This window comes from Vicia villosa, linkage group LG7 (assembly GCF_029867415.1).
Source record: "Vicia villosa cultivar HV-30 ecotype Madison, WI linkage group LG7, Vvil1.0, whole genome shotgun sequence".
NCBI classification, from domain to species: domain Eukaryota; kingdom Viridiplantae; phylum Streptophyta; class Magnoliopsida; order Fabales; family Fabaceae; genus Vicia; species Vicia villosa.
Window position 1 is genome coordinate 132,842,857 of NC_081186.1, and position 17,605 is coordinate 132,860,461.

A 17,605-nucleotide genomic window follows, 5' to 3' on the forward strand; every position below is an offset into this window, starting at 1 on the left:
ATTTCCGAAAAAAGAAAAGGGAAAACTAACGAAGGAACAAAATGACATTTTTATTTATCAACAGTCATTTCTTGAAACAAAGACCCTATAAAACAAAACTCTATTGCTTTGGGCGAAGCAAAGAGGGACATTTTTCTAAGAAATAGTAAAATGCAAAGCCCTATGAAACATCTCTTCACCCTGGGCTATGGTGAGAGGACAAAATAATGGTGAAAGTTCCTACTTAGGAGTGCGAACAACAGTCGAAACTTCAACAGCTGTCCAATAGTGGTGAACCCCATTGTGCACTAAGTAATCTGGAACCTTAGGCTTAAGTTGGCCTGTGGTAGGTCTTGATTTACCAACCACTGTCTTTGCAACACTCAGACGATCTTCTTCTACTTCAGCAGACTGAGCGGTGTGAGCATACCCATTTCCAAGTGGAGTATGTCGGACTTTCTTTTGAGGAAACTTCCAATCTTCTAAATGGAGAGACTCGTTGTCGGAGACACTTTTTAGATCATCCTCTTCTGTATTTTGGTCTTGCTCTTCTCCCAAGATAGCATTGACTAGGTATGTGAACTCTAAATCCGTAGCCTCGGAGGGTGACTTGGGGATATAATCCTCAATGATGACTTCACCAGTTGATGATGATGAATAGCAAGGTTTGTATATCTCTTTCGGCTGAGTAAGGTATTCATAATCAATGTTCCATCCAGTTGGAAAAATATCTTCAAGAGATATTTTTGAACTTTCAAGAGCGGAGTATTTCACATGTAGTCGAATTTTCCGCTTGGTTCTCCTAATGTGTCCCAAGTTTCTTTGGGGACAGGAGGAACTTCTTATGATGAACCATGACTCCTGGTGGTGAAGCTGTTAGTAACTTCATCACTGCTTGATTGAGTCTTACTTTCAGATCCTTTAGTTGGATAACAGCAAGGTGAATCAGACTCTGATAAGGAGATGTATCCTGCCTCGAGAAGGTAGGACATACATTCCACTTCAAAATTCTCATCGGTGTTTTCTGTACCGATGGTATTGACTGTTTGTTGAACAAGTTGAAGAAAACCTCCACTGCGGAAAGTTTCTTGAATTGGGAGAACTACCTCAATCCCTGGAATAGCCTTTGATGATGTTGGAAAGAAACCAACCCCTGTTCTGTTCTTGTTGTTGGTAGGAATCTCAATGTGCCCCCAACCACTGGTAGTTCCATCCTTTACAACTTGGATTGCATCTTTGTAGGAAGAAATAGACGCTGCTTTCTCCTTCCCTTTTTCCTTATCCAAGGAAAGTGCTTGGATTTTAGTTCCAGCGACTTCTTTTGGTTCTATGTCGGAGAATGATGACAGGTTACTGACGATCAAAGCTCGTTCTCCACATACGGTTACCAATTTGTCATCTCTTATGAACTTCAGTTTCTGATGAAGTGTGGAAGTAATTGCCCCATCTTCATGAATCCATGGGCGACCTAGCAAACAACTGTATTGTGCCAGGATATCCATAACTTGGAAAGTGATTTTGAACGTCTGAGGTCCAATAGTTATGGGAAGATCCACTTCTCCAAAAACTGACTTCCTTGATCCATCAAATGCTTTGACAATGACGTGACTGTCTCTTAGCGGGTAATCTTTGAAGGATAATCTTGACAATGTTGATTTAGGCATGACATTGAGAGAGGATCCATTGTCTATTAGGACTCCTGTGAGTACATCAGCCATGCAGCTAATTGAGATGTGAAGTGGAAGGTTATGGTCCACCCCTTCTTCAGGAAGATCTTCGTCACAGAAACTCAGGTTAGTTCCTGCGGAGATGTTGGCAATGATGTTGTTAAATTGTCCTACAGTAACACTAGGTTCTATGAAAGCTTGTTCCAAAACTTTCTGTAAAGCTTCCTTATGAGCTTCAGAACTCAATAGCAGGGAGAGAACAGATATCCTAGATGGAGTATGTAGCAACTGATCTACAATGTTGTATTCACTCCTCTGGATTAATTTCCAGATCTCATCATTTTCTTTCGCTTGAACAGCATTGGTCGGATGATTGTCTTGCCTATGTGGTGCTTCTTCCGAAGGTTTTTTCCACATTTTCTGTTGTTCTGTTGAAGACTCGTCCACTTTGAGTGACTCGACTAACATCAGCAATGTTGACAACAGACGGTAATGGTATTTCCTTACCATTTTCAATGAATGTAGCGTTATACTTGTATGGTATAGCCTTGTTGGACTCATACGGTACAGGACCTGGTAAGTAGATTACTAATGGAGCAATTGCTATCTTCCTGCTGTCATACTTGACTTGCATTGTTTCATCTTGATTAATTTGAGGAGATACGGTAAAGACTTCGTCATCTTCTCTATTGGAAAGAACTATAATGGTATTTTCATCCATTAGTTTCTGAATGTCGTTGCGAACGCGCAAACATCCTCGTGAATTTCTTCGACAGATTTTGCATCTACTGTAAGGATGGAAATCCGTTCCGAAGTAGGCAAGTCCATTTAAAGTCTTATGGAACCTGACTACCGATCCTTCGAGATCTTCAACTTTGTAGATTTTGTATTCTCCTGGACATCCTTGAACCATGTTGACGTCGTGTTCAGTTTTGACTCGGATGTGTTGAGTCCATCCTAAGTCCATTTGTTCTTGTAATGCAGCTTGCACTACAGCACATCCTTGATTATTCTTTGGACAAATTTCACATGTGAAGTAGTTGTGAGGTGGTACATGACCGTACCCAGCTTGTCTAGAGTGCATTTTGACGAGATTTTCCCCTATCTAACGGATGTCGTAGATTTGAATGACGTTGGGGTGCTGATCTATCAAATTCACTAAAGCTTATTTATGCTGCGGCAAAGGATTTGCCTGGACGTTAGGGTTAGTATCTTTGAAGGATAGAATTCCTCTCTTCACTAATCTTTGAAAGTCGATCTTGAAATTGAGACATCTCTCAATGTTGTGACCTGGTGCCCCCTGATGGTAGGGACAAGATTGGTTAGCTTTGAACCATGGTGAATATTCATTCGCAGGATTTGGAGGGCTCTTTGTCTAAATGAGTCCTTTTGCCAATAGTGTTGGAAACAAATCCGCATAAGGCATTGGCACGGGGTCAAAGGGAGGATACCTTTGTGCCCGATTGTTGTTGGAATTTGGAGGTCGAACCTGCTGCTGAGGTTGCTGCGACCTTTGTTGAAATGGTTGTAGCGAAACCTGAGGTTGATAAGCTGGCGCTGAGTTAACAACCGGAGTTATTGCAGCAATTTGAGGTTGGAACCTCTTTCTGGTTTTGTGCAAGACATTGCTGACATCTTTATCCTTTTTCTTTTGGAAAGAACTTCCATACTTCCTAGGACCAATAGAAGATTCTGGTTCTTTGTTCAAGCGTCCTTCTCGAACTGCTTCTTCTAAACGTACACCCATGTTTACCATCTCGGTAAAGTCACTTGGTGCACTTGCAACCATTCATCCGTAGTAAAATGGACTCAAAGTCTTGAGATAGATTTTTGTCATTTCTTTCTCTTCAAGTGGTGGACAGATTTGAGCAGCAACTTCACGCCATCTCTGAGCGTATTCCTTGAAGCTTTCTCTATCCTTTTGAGTCATGGCCCGGAGTTGATCTCTGTCGGGAGCCATATCCATATTGTACTTATACTGTTTGACGAAGGCCTCTCCGAGGTCTCGAAAAGTACGAATCTCTGAACTGTCCAAGTTCATGTACCATTTGAGTGCAGCATCAGTCAGGTTGTCTTGAAAGTAATGAATGAGCAATTATTGATTATCAGTCTGAGTTAACATCCTTCGAGCGTACATCACGAGGTGACTTTGTGGGCATGAATTACCTTTGTACTTCTCGAAATTTGGTACTTTGAATTTGTGAGGAATCTTAACATTTGGAACCAGACAGAGGTCTGCAGCATTCTTTCCAAATAAATCTTGTCCTCGGAGAGTCTTGAGTTCCTTCTGCATTTGCAGAAACTTTTCCTGGAACTCGTCCAATCATTCATACACGCTAGCGTCCTCACTGGGAGCATGATGATATACTTGTCCACCTGGTGGAGGAAAAGTATGCACAATTGGTCGTGGAGAAGCCATGACAGCAGATATTGGAATCTCAGCATTCTGTTGTGTGAAACCCATTATCGTTGCTCTTGGAACTTCAATTTCCAGAGGTTTGTAACCCTCCGGTGGACGCATCTCCGTTGTAGCTCTTGGAACTTCAGAAACTAGGGGTATGTACCCTTCTGGAGTAAAGTTATACGGCATGCCCCAAGGTCGGTTGGGCGGCATGGTATACTGAGGAATAGGAGTAGAAACAATCTCGGAAACCACAGTCCTTTGTGGTTCTTCTGGCGTTGGTTGATTATGTGCAACTAACAAGGCTTCTACCATACTATTGAGCCTTTCAACAGCATCTTTGAGAGTAGTAACCTCTTCTCTGAGTTCTCCATTCTCTTGTTCAAAGTATTCCATTCTTTTCTTGCGACTTGAACGAGTGTTGTATGAATGAGACAGCTTGAATGCCTTTGTTCACCTCCTTCTCCTCCTCTCTTTCTGGAGAAAGGAGAGTGATGATTAGATCCGCGACAATTCTCGTGTCAGTGCGTACAACTAAAGCGATACATGATGTGTAATTAAGTTAAAAAAAATTCAAGGAAACACCATAATTACGTTATGAAATATCAAACTTTTATTAATTAAGCGAAAACGCTGTTTTGTACACACTTTGAAAAGGGAAATACAGAGAAACCGAGAGAAAGGGCTCTAAAACTTTGACGAAGAGCCGACTTCACGTTTTAACATTTTCTTCTGTTTCTTAAGCTGAGCATTCTCTAACGTAAGCTAATCGATGATCCAGGAAGTAGGAGGAATATGATGAGAAAGCGACGATGGTGTCACTTGATGATCGAGTACTTCAAGTAACTCATCCTTCCTTCTTAGGATGTTCTGAATCTCAACGTTTTCCGTGTTGACGATTCGATACTTGTTTCTCCAAGCATTCCTTTCTTGGCATACCTTGTTTAATGTCGTTTGTAGTTTCTCAACATCGGTGGAGAAAAGGAAGATTGGTTCCCTTAGGGGAATAGGTTCTTGACGCTGATATGGCATCTTGAGCTTGAATGCTCTAAAGCGTACCCATTGAAGGTAAGGATCCAGGGATACATTGGAATACCCGTGTACGCGCAAGATCCGTACTCCGGTTTTAGGCGAAGCTGAAACTTCCGTAAGCGCAACATTATCCGTGTACGTTGGAATACCTTAAGTCCTTTCTCTGTTTCTCTCTTTCTATGAAGTTCAAAACGTTCGTTATTTAGTTTCCTTAAAAAACGACTCGAAAAAAGACTCTTTTGTTTTTTAGTTATTATGATGAATGCATGAATGCACACACAAGAGTTTTTAAACAAACATGGCGTAGAAGGGTATAGTGGTCATGGAGTCACATCGCAAACCTCGCCCCAGGGTAAACTAAGGATAAGGATTTTTGTACCTGTAGAACGGGTTCTAGGGATCTCAAAGTTTTTGCTCAACCTTAAAGATACGTTGACTGATATCTGTAAGAGAGTTTTCTCTTAGTGTAGTATCTGCGTGACAATTACTTTCGTAATCACCGCAATACGTCCTAAGAAAGGCTTTAAGTGGGGTTAATGTGTTTCTAGGTCCTCCTGGTACAAATCAGTCTCGGAATGCATTGGCACAGTTAATCACAACCAGCCAGACAAATCCCAAGAGTAGATTTGGGAACCAATATTAGAGGGCCTTCACCGAGAAGACATCCTCCATCCTATCTTATGTTGGACTCAAATTCGGGTATAGGATTTCTCACCACAAGGGGGAATCAAGCCCTTTCCCGATACAGAACATATAAATATAAACAAGTATAAATGCAGCAAACACATGAAATGACACAGAGGTTAGGCAGGACCTCTCTTGTTTGAAGGGGAATTTGGCATCCCTAATTCCTCATTGGGGCCTGGACCAGCACAGGTCAACCATTGGTTTGGATGAAAAACCAAGGTTTTTAACATTCCCCAGCAGAGTCGCCATTTTTCTGTGGTGTCGTTTTCTTTACCTCCCCGTTTCACTTGGGAGGACGGCACGCTAGACCCTTCACGCGAAATTTGGAAGGAGAATGCGCCCGGGGCGGGATGAATTTTATTTCAGTTCTTCCTACGATATCACACGAACTTTTTAATTATCCTACGAATAGGAAAGGGGAAAAAGATCTCAAATAAACCCTAGGAGTTTGCTAAGTGTGGGGATTCACCTAGACTAGAAATTCTGGAGTCCGGGAGGTCAGTTATACATAGGGAAGAGTTTAAGAACCCTACATATTCGTAGTACTCTACGGGAACCTTCTCTGTGTCTATGTGTATGTGTTTGTTGCTTATTATTGGGAAAGTTTCTCCTTTGTGTTAGGAGAAGGAATTGAATTGAATTGAAAAGAAGACAGACAGACTGACTATTTTTAGTATTTTATTAGCTCGCTGAGATGCCTTGTGAACCTCATGCCTACATATCCCTAATGGAAGTCAGATCTTTTTGTAGTTCGGAGAACTAATTAGGGATTTTAATGATTTTTGGTGCCTTGCTTGAAGCTCAAGGTTGAAGCTTTGAATTAAGAGAGGGAGCCTACTTGGTTGATCAAGTATGACAGCTAACATACCTCTTGAATGAAATATTCTCAACCAAATTAGGGAAAGTCGTACAAGTCTGGGATGTAGCCAGAGCAATGTCTTTCACGAGTCCTAAATGGGAGAATGTTTGAAATGATTGTTTGTTTGAAATGATTGTTTGTTTGTGGTGAGATAGGAGAAATACCTACCTATGAAAATGAGCTATGTCTATCTATTGTTTGAAAGATTTGATTTTTAGCTGGCTTGTATGAGGCCCAATCTTGAGGCTTTTGATTGGTTGATTATTTATTGATCCTGAGAGATAACTTTACTGGGGATGGACTTAAACTAAGGAGTTTTTGTGTTCTGTACAAAGCCTAGAATTGAGGCTGACTCTAGATGGAGAGGATTTATTTGATAGATTTTATTTGGTGTTCTGTACAAAGCCCAGAATTGTGGCTGACTCTTTACTGGGGAAGTTATTATTTCATGCCTTGTATGATGCCCAAGGTAGAGGCTGACTTTGACCAAAGATAAACAAATATGGATCCTAGACTCTGCTAAGGAAAAATTAATAAAGATAAGGGTGACAGAGACTGTCCATGTCTCTCATTCCAAAAGGTGTACTCAATATGAGATTGAGACAATCTTAGCTTTTTTAAAAGTCTGGTTTAAAGAATGGAAGAAACTCACCAGGATAGGCTAAAAGGTAACTAAAGACATGTTCCTATGTTTATAAGAAACCTGATGGGTCCTTGTATACAAGCTCAAGAGTAAGCTTGGAATGCTTTTAAGAAGCCTGTGGGTCCTTGTACAAAGCCCAAGAGGAGGCTAATCGAGGGTCATCGAGGGTCCTTGTCATAGCACAAGAGAAAGCTATGTAGTTTTGAACTTATTTTGGCTATAAGCAAATGGGTAAGAGGTTTCACCGGGAATAATTCCTCTTGGGTGGATGTGTCCTATTTGGGTTCTAAGGCTTTTTCAAGATGTTTCATCGGGAATAATTCATCTTGAGAGTTTGAACTACAGATCTCTAATTAGGAAAGAGCCTTCACCGGGAAGACATTCTCAATCCTAGACCATAGTCCTATAATATATATATATATATATATATATATATATATATATATATATATATAGTTTAACTGTCCTAAGGTTTACACTCAAACACAGTTCTAAACAATATCTAAACAGTTATACATTTGACAGTAATTTAAATAAAGACTGTAAATTTGAAAGCTATAAAGCCTAACCTGGATGGAGTGGAGGCCTTTGAAGATGTATGTACAAAGCCTTACCAGCAATTTTGTTGTTTTATTGATAACAGTTGAATATTTATTATAAACAGTTAAGGGTTTTTGAAAATAGAAGAAGTGAAGATGGACAAAGGTCACATAGGTATCTAAAGAGTTTCACCGGGAATAATGCCCTTCATATACCAGAAGAATGTTTTGAAAACAGAAAGGAGATTTTGTAAATACAGTTTTTGAAAACAAACTAAGAAAAGAAGAAGGTGTTGGGTCTTACACTCTATTAGAGGCCCAGTACTTTATAATACTGGTTGACTGTGATGAAAACAGTTATTTGAAAAGAAACAATTGAATATAAGAAAGAAAAAGAGATGGGACTTACACTCTATTAGAGGCCCAAAAGATTTACCGTTTATAAGAAACAGTTGTTTGAAAATGATTGACATACTGTTATTCTAAAACAGTTTTATTAAAAAAAATTTAAAATGAAAAGGGTTTGGGACTTACACTCTATTAGATTCCCAAAAGATTTATTTATTGTTTATGAAAAACAGAAAACACAAGACGTAAGGTTTTGTTGAATGAGAACCTTAACCGTCCGTTTAATCGAAGTTTGAAAATAATTTGAAATATTGACAATAATCAAGTTAATTAGAATAAAGACAGAGTCTGTACCTAATTGAGGCCTAGGTAATTATGGTTTTATCACAAAAATATGTGCAAGTGATTAAGTTTTGGAAATCAAATGAAAATTATACTTAAAGTATTTTAAAATACTTAAAATAAGTATCATTTTAAACTTAATAAAAATATATCAAATAAATAATATTTTTGTGATTTTTTGGATTATTCATAAAATAGATATATTAAATAAAAAGTGTGTGAAAAATGAAGTGAAAATGATTTAATTTGATAGGTGAGTTAATTGGTTGAAATTATGAAGAAAATTTAAAGAAAATAGTGATAAAAAAGATGTTTTGGTCTCACCATTGTTTGAACCCACGCCCTTGCAATCAACTACTCAAAACAACACCACTGGGCCAACGCGCGCTTGGTGTCAAAGGAGTGACTCCATTGCAATACATTGGTTATCAAATGCATAGTGTAAAAAAAAAGAAATAAAATCCAAAAGGTCTGGGGCGAGGGGGATTCGAACCCCAGACCTTGGGCACATGCAACACACAAACTCTCTTTACCACTGGGCTATAACGATGTAGTCGTTTATAAAATGCCTACCACTCAAAATAAAATAAACTTTAACCCTGGATTTGAATTTTGCGCGCCACCACCATCTTCGTCTTCAACCTCAAGCTTCCATGAATTTAAAATTCCAACTCTCTCGTTTCTCAACCAAATCAGATGATGCAAACACCAAACTTGTTCTAAATTCTCCCACGATTTCAAATATGTAACTAACATGAATTTATATTAACTACATCTACTGAATTTTCTAAAATACGTGAAGAACCCTAAAATTTGAAAATTAAATTAAATGATGATGCTGATGAATAAATGCATGAGAGTATAGGGCTTTTGATCCTCTAATGACTCTGAATGAACTGGTATCGAGCTTTATCAAAATAGGTACGTGAATTAGAGAGGTGGAGTTCAAAAACTTACCTCTGAAACTGAAGGTCGTGAGGATGATGGGGAGCACCTGGGCTTGTATAAATGATCTGTTAGAACAAGATTTGTTCTGATCAATATTCTTAGTTTTGATGATAACAAGCATATGAATTTTGTATGAGATAATGTGGTACTCTAATACTACGCAATTTCCATTTCAGGAATTACATAAAGAGTATGCACAAAATCAGCGCAAGAAGCACTGACTCAGAAGGTTCAGCATGCAACATCAGAACATGGTCTGGCAAGACATCAGAAGATGGTCAAGCAGAATCAGAACATGGGTCTATGGAAGCATCAGAAGAACTTGAGATCAGAAGCAGAAGCACTGAAGTCCTCATGGTATCACGCTCAGAAGCACTTCAAGGTCAGAAGACAAGAAGATGCTCTGCACCAAGCTGTTTGACTCTGATGATATTCAAACTTTGTTTACACAAACATCAGATCAGAAGCAAGTACAAGATGGCAGGCTACGCTGACTGACAAAAGGAACATTGGAAGCTATTAAAGGCAACGTCAGTAGACACAGCGAAAGCAAGGCTCGAGGTAGTTGACAAAAGAGTGAAACATTAAATGCAATGCTGTACGGATTACGCAAAGCATTAAATGCTCCCAACGGTCATCTTCTCAAGCGCCTATAAATATGAAGTTCTGATGAGAAGCAAGGTTACGAACTACGAAATATAACACTTGCGCAAATATACAGAAACGCTGTCAAATTCAAAAAGCTCTCAAACTTCATCATCAAACTCACTACATTGCTGTTGTAATATCTTAGTGAGATTAAGCTTAAACTTAAGAGAAAATCACAGTTGTGATAATAGCTTTATTAGAAGCATTGTAACTCTTAAAAGAATTTGTTTACATTAAGTTGTAAGAACTAGAGTGATCAGGTTGTTGATCAGTATACTCTAGAAAGTCTTAGAGGGTATCTAAGCAGATTGTTCCTAGAGTGATCAGGTTGTGATCAGTATACTCTAGAAGACTTAGAAGTTGTCTAAGTGGAAAACCATTGTAATCTTGTGTGATTAGTGGATTAAATCCTCAGGTGAGGTAAATCACTCCAAGAGGGTGGACTGGAGTAGTTTAGTTAACAACGAACCAGGATAAAAATCATTGTGCAAATAGTTTTTTTCTTACAAGTTTTAAAGCTACACTTATTCAAACCCCCCCCCCCTTTCTAAGTGTTTTTCTAACCTTCAATTGGTATCAGAGCCTGGTTCTAAGGTGCAAGCACTTAGCCGTGTTTAGAAAAGATTCAGGAAGAGAAAAATGCTTCAGTAAAAGATGGCTGGTGAAGATCCTAACCCTACATCTACATCTGGCTCTACTGAGCAATACAATGGAAATGGTAACAATGGTTATATTAGATGGTGAATTATGGGATCTTCTGATGGATGGTGAAAACTTTGAATACTTGAAAGATAAACTTGAAAGTTACTTCCTTGGTCTAGATGGTGAATTATGGGATCTTCTGATGGATGGTTACAAACATCCAGTGAAAGCTACTTGCGTAAGGCTTACAAGACAAGAAATGAATGATGATCAAAAGAAGCAATTCAAAAATCATCATAAATGTATGACTGTTTTGCTGAATGCTATCTCTCATGCTGAGTATGAGAAGATATCTAACAGGGAAACTGCCTATGATATATATGAGTCATTGAAGATGACCCATGAAGGAAATGCTCAAGTCAAGGAGACCAAAGCTCTTGCTCTAATCCAGAAATATGAAGCCTTCAAGATGGAGGACAATGAAAACATTGAGAAGATGTTCTCAAGATTTCAGACGCTAACTGCTGGATTAAGAGTTCTGGACAAAGGCTACACCAAGGCTGGTCATGTAAAGAAGATCATCAGAAGCTTGCCCAGAAGATGGGGTCCAATGGTGACTGCATTCGAGATTGCAAAGAATCTGAATGAGGTTTCTTTGGAAGAGCTAATCAGTGCCTTGAGAAGCCATGAGATAGAGCTGGATGCAAATGAGCCTCAGAAGAAAGGTAAGTCTATTGCATTAAAATCTAATTTTAAAAAATGCACTAACGCTTTTCAGGCTGAAGAAGTAGATTCTGAAGAGTCAGAATCAGAAGAAGAATATGAACTGTCCATGATCTCCAGAAGGGTAAACCAACTCTGGAAGAGCAAGCAAAGGAAGTTCAAGAGCTTCAGAAGTTCAAAGAAGCTTGAAAGAGGAGAATCTTCTAGTGGCAGAAGATCTGACAAGAAGAAGGTCATCTGCTATGAGTGCAATGAGCCTAGACACTTCAAGAATGAATGTCCAAAACTTCAGAAGGAGAATCCCAAGAAGAAGTTTCATAAGAAGGAGGGTCCTATGGAAACATGGGATGATTCTGAATCTGAATCAGAATCAGACTCTGAAGGCGAGCAAGCAAACCTTGCACTGATGGCCAGAGTGGATGATGGATCAGAATCTACATCAGAATCAGATTCTGAAGAGGTATTTTCTGAACTATCTAGAGAAGAGTTAGTTTCCAGTTTAACTAAACTTCTAGAACTCAAGGCTCATCTTAGTATCAAATACAAAAAGCTGAAAAAGCAATTTGAATTTGAAACTAAGAAGCTGGAAGTGGAAAATTCTGAACTGAAGGAAAAAGTTTTAAAATTATCCAAAGATATTGGATCTCCTTCTGAATCAGAAAAATCCATTCCGAGTCTCAATCATATTCTGAAAGAATATGACTCGAGTTTCAGAAAGTTCCTATCTAGAAGTATTGGTTGAAGTCATCTTGCTTCTATGATATATGGTGTTTCTGGAAACAAAAGGTTTGGTTTTGGCTATGAGGGTGATACCTCACATAAATTTGAACTTGTTGATGATTTGAAAATCACATACAAGCCATTGTATGATCAGTTCAAATATGGTCACTCACATGATATTAGGCTCACTTCACATGCCAAAAGTTTTAACACTACACACACCAAGAAGTAAGTGACACAACCTAAAAAATATCATGCTGCCAAACCTAAAGAATATCATGTTGTTCCTTCTATTACTTATCATGCTAAACCCAAGTTCAATCAGAACTTGAGGAAAACTAACAAGAAAGGACCCAAGAAACTGTGGGTACCTAAGGAGAAGATAATTTCTGTTGCAGATATCCTTAGCAGCAAAGAAGACAAAGCACAATATGTCATGGTACCTGGACTCTGGGTGCTCGCGACACATGACGGGAAGAAGGTCTATGTTCCAAGACCTGGTGCTTAAATCTGGTGGAGAAGTCAAGTTTGGAGGAGATCAGAAGGGCAAAATTATTGGCTCTGGAATCATAAGTATTGGTAACTCTCCTTCCATAACTAATGTACTTTTTGTAGAAGGATTAACGCATAACTTATTGTCCATAAGTCAATTAAGTGACAATGGTTATGATATAATCTTCAATCAAAAGTCTTGCAAGGCTGTAAGTCAGAAGGATGGCTCAATCCTATTTACAGGCAAGAGAAAGAACAACATTTATAAGATTGATCTTTCTGATCTTGAGAAGCAGAAGGTGACTTGCCTTATGTCTGTTTCTGAAGAGCAATGGGTCTGGCACAGAAGATTAGGACATGCTAGTTTGAGAAAGATTTCTCAGATTAACAAACTAAATCTGGTCAGAGGTCTCCCAAATCTGAAATACAAATCAGATGCTCTTTGTGAAGCATGTCAGAAGGGCAAGTTCTCCAAACCTGCATTCAAATCTAAGAACATTGTCTCTTCCTCAAGGCCGTTAGAACTTCTGCACATTGATCTGTTTGGACCAGTCAAAACAGCATCTGTCAGAGGGAAGAAATATGGATTAGTCATCGTAGATGATTATAGCCGCTGGACATGGGTAAAGTTCTTAAAACACAAGGATGAGTCTCATTCAGTGTTGTTTGAATTCTGCACTCAGATCCAATCTGAGAAGGAGTGCAAAATCATAAAGGTCAGAAGTGATCATGGTGGCGAATTTGAGAACAGATTCTTTGAGGAGTTCTTCAAAGAAGATGGTATTGCCTATGATTTCTCTTGCCCTAGAACTCCACAGCAAAATGGAGTTGTAGAGCGAAAGAATAGGACTCTGCAAGAAATGGCCAGAACCATGATCAATGAGACTAATATGGCTAAGCACTTCTGGGCAGAAGCAATAAACACTACATGTTATATTCAGAATAGAATCTCTATAAGACCTATTCTAAATAAGACTCCTTATGAATTGTGGAAGAACAGAAAGCCCAACATTTCATATTTTCATCCTTTTGGATGTGTTTGTTTTATTCTGAATACTAAAGATCATCTTGGTAAGTTTGATTCTAAGGCACAAAAATGTTTCCTTCTTGGATATTCTGAACGCTCTAAAGGCTACAGAGTATACAATACTGAAATATTGGTTGTAGAAGAATCAATCAATATCAGGTTTGATGATAAGCTTGGTCTTGAAAAGCCAAAGCAGTTTGAGAATTTTGCAGATATAGATATTGATATATCAGAAGCTGTAGAACCAAGAAGCAAAGTTTCAGAAGCTGAAAGTCTCAGAAGCAAAGGATCAGAAGATCAAATTGCTGCATCTTTAGAGAATCTCAGAATTTCTGAAGAGCCAACAATCAGAAGATCTTCTAGACTCACCTCAGCTCACTCAGAAGATGTGATCCTTGGAAAGAAAGATGATCCTATCAGAACAAGAGCATTCCTTAAGAACAACGCAGAATGTCAATTAGGTCTTGTTTCTTTGATCGAGCCAACTTCTGTTGATCAAGCTCTAGAAGATCCAGACTTGATAATTGCCATGCAAGAAAAACTAAATCAGTTTACAAGGAATGATGTATGTGATTTGGTTCCTAGACCAAAAGGATTCAACATCATTGGTACAAAGTGGGTGTTCAGAAACAAGCTTAGTGAAAAGGGAGAAGTGGTAAGAAACAAAGCCAGACTGGTGGCTCAGGGTTATAGTCAACAAAAAGGAATCAACTATACAGAAACCTTTGCACCAGTGGCCAGGTTAGAATCTATTCGCTTATTAATTTCTTTTGCCACTCAACATAACATCACTCTATATCAGATGGATGTTAAGAGTGCCTTCTTAAATGGCTATATAGATGAGGAAGTCTATGTCCATCAACCTCCTGGTTTTGAAGACTCTAAGTCTCCAGAACATGTTTTCAAACTTAAGAAATCATTGTATGGATAAGTTCTTTCCTTCTGAACAATGGTTTCACTAGAGGACAAGTGGATACAACCCTCTTCTGTAAAACGTCTAAGAAGGATATCTTAATTTGTCAAATCTATGTTGATGATATTATCTTTGGAACATCTAATGCTTCACTTGGAAAGGAGTTTGCTGAGTCTATGCAGGCTGAATTTGAAATGAGTATGATGGGTGAACTCAAGTATTTTCTTGGGATTCAAATCAATCAAACTTCTAATGGAACTTATGTTCATCAAACGAAGTATGTGAAAGAACTTCTGAAGAAGTTTAATCTTTCTGAAAGCAAAGAAGCCAAAACTCCTATGCATCCAACGTGTGTTCTAGGTAAGGATGAGGTAAGTAAGAAGGTAGATCAGAAGTTGTACAGAGGTATGATTGGATCTCTTCTATATTTAACTGCTTCTAGACCTGACATTCTTTTCAGTGTTTGTTTGTGTGCTAGATTCCAATCAGATCCTAGAGAATCTCACTTAACTGCTGTTAAGAGAATTCTGAGGTATCTGAAAGGTACTACTAATGTTAGTTTAGTCTACAGAAGATCTAAAGAATACAACTTAGTAGGATTTTGTGATGCTGACTATGCTGGAGATAGAATTGAAAGGAAGAGTACTTCTGGAAGTTGTCAATTTCTTGGAAGTCATTTGATCTCCTGGTACAGCAAGAAGCAAGCTACCATAGCCCTCTCAACAACAGAAGCAGAATATGTTGCTGCTGCTGGGTGTAGCACACAAATGCTCTAGATGAAGAGTCAGCTAGAAGATTATCAAATATATGAGAGTAACATTCCTATCTTCTGTGATAATACTTCTGCTATATGTTTATCAAAGAATCCTATCTTACATTCCAAAGCTAAACATATTGAGATTAAACATCATTTTATTAGGGACTATGTTCAGAAGGGTGTTCTCTCTTTGAAATTTGTGGATACAGACCATCAATGGGATGATATCTTTACAAAACCCCTTACTGAAGATAGGTTTAAGTTCATTCTGAAGAATATCAGTATGGATTTATGCCCAGAGTGAGAAGATCTTATGTATGGTTATCTTCTGAAATGTGTCAGAACTAGGTGTTTATAAGAAGTTCTGATAATGATCAATTAGAAGTTCTAATTTTGTTATCACTAACGTTTCATTATCTAAGTTGATTCAGAAGCTCTTTTAAAGCAAAACAGCTGTCACCAGTCTTTCCAGAAAATGAACACGTGTTCACTCTTTTTGGACAAGCATGCGTGCAGTTGAGGAGACGCCGCCCTAGGTAACTGTGCAAATCATTTCAGTTTGTCACTTTATCTCTCCTAACGTCATATCTCATTAAATGCAAATTGATGTCATGTTTTCTGTAATCATTTCATTTAAACCTTATTTCGTTTATTATTTTCTTTTATTCAACCCTTTAAATAACCCGCTTCATCTTCATTTCATCTTTTTTCGCTCTCTCTATTAATTTGTCTCTCTCTTTGCATTCATCGCACAAACCCTAGCTTTGTTCTGTAATCAAGCATTTCGCCATGTATTCATCATCAAGTTCTTCTAGCCCAGCAGAAATCTCTTCCACTCAAATACTTCTTAGAAAGCATGGGTATGCTCCGTTGAAGACATGCACCATTCCTACTGAAGATTTGGAAGTTCTTTGTGAATCTGCTGTGGATTTTGAAAACCTGAAAGCTAATGGTTTCCATCCTGATGCAAGGATCTTGGCACAAGGCTGGTCAAACTATCTTGATAGATTGGTTGGACCAATTTATCCGGCTCTTGTGAAAGATTTCTGGGTTCATGCAACGGTTACTCCAACTGCAATCATCTCCTTCGTGTTAGGGCATGAAGTTGTGGTCACTGAGAAGTTGATAAGGAAGTTATACAACTTGGATGATGAAGAAGGATGCACTGCTCCTCTTCCTAGTAGAGTTAATTGGCTACAGGTTGAAAAACAAATCTCATTTGCTACTGGTATTGAATCTCATAAAACTGGTACGTTGAGGGCGTTTTATCAAGTTTGGGCTGAAATTATTCTGGGTTCTCTTCATCACAGAAGGAAATCGTTCTCCTCCTCTTACATCAGTCCTGATCACAAATACCCTCTCTTCTGCATTGGAAGAAGAATTGAACTCAACATCTCCAACATTCTTTTTCAGAATCTGAAGACGTCTATTGTAGAGTCTAGAGATGAAGAACGTGAGAAGTGTCCTCATCTTCTAAGAGATACTATTCCTTTCGCCAGAATGATCTCAGATATTCTGATAGAAAGTGATTTGATGGACTCTCTAAGGACTGCTGGAACGTCCCAATTCCTTGGAGTTGTTCAAGGTCCTGTCATCAATGGTGTTGATCTGTTAAGACTGCAACTTATCAGAGAAGTAACTTCTTCTCCTACAAGCTTCCCAGATATTATGTCAAGAAGAGTTCCTGTTGAAGGCTTTGCTACCTTGTTCCAAGCAGAACTTCACAAGGCTGTTAAGCATTACTTAGAAGCTTCTGTTATGACTCAATCTTCTGTTGATCCTGCGTGGATTCGTGGAAGAGTGCTTCCTTCTCTGGATGATCTTCAGAAGAAGGATCAGAAGAAGCAAGAAGCAAGGCTAAAAAGAAAGGCTCAAGAAGAAGAAGCCAAGCAAGCCAAGAAGCAGAGGGTCACCTATGATCCTGACAAGGTCAATACTCCAGATTATCAACAGAAGCGCATAAGAGAAGCTCTTCGTTCTTCAAGAACTGTCAACACTTCCAGGCATGTTTTCATTCCTCCTTCTGAACCACAAAACACCTTTACCATACCAAATCCTCCTCCACCATCTCTTTCTACACCTGTTCTAAACCCCACACCACTAAATATCCATCCCCCAACTCCTTCTGATATTCCATCCTCATTATCCCTCCTCATAGACATACCATCCTCTTCAAACATCCCCACAGATATTCCATCTTCTTCAACCTCAGCACCTCCACCTTCTATATCCCATCCC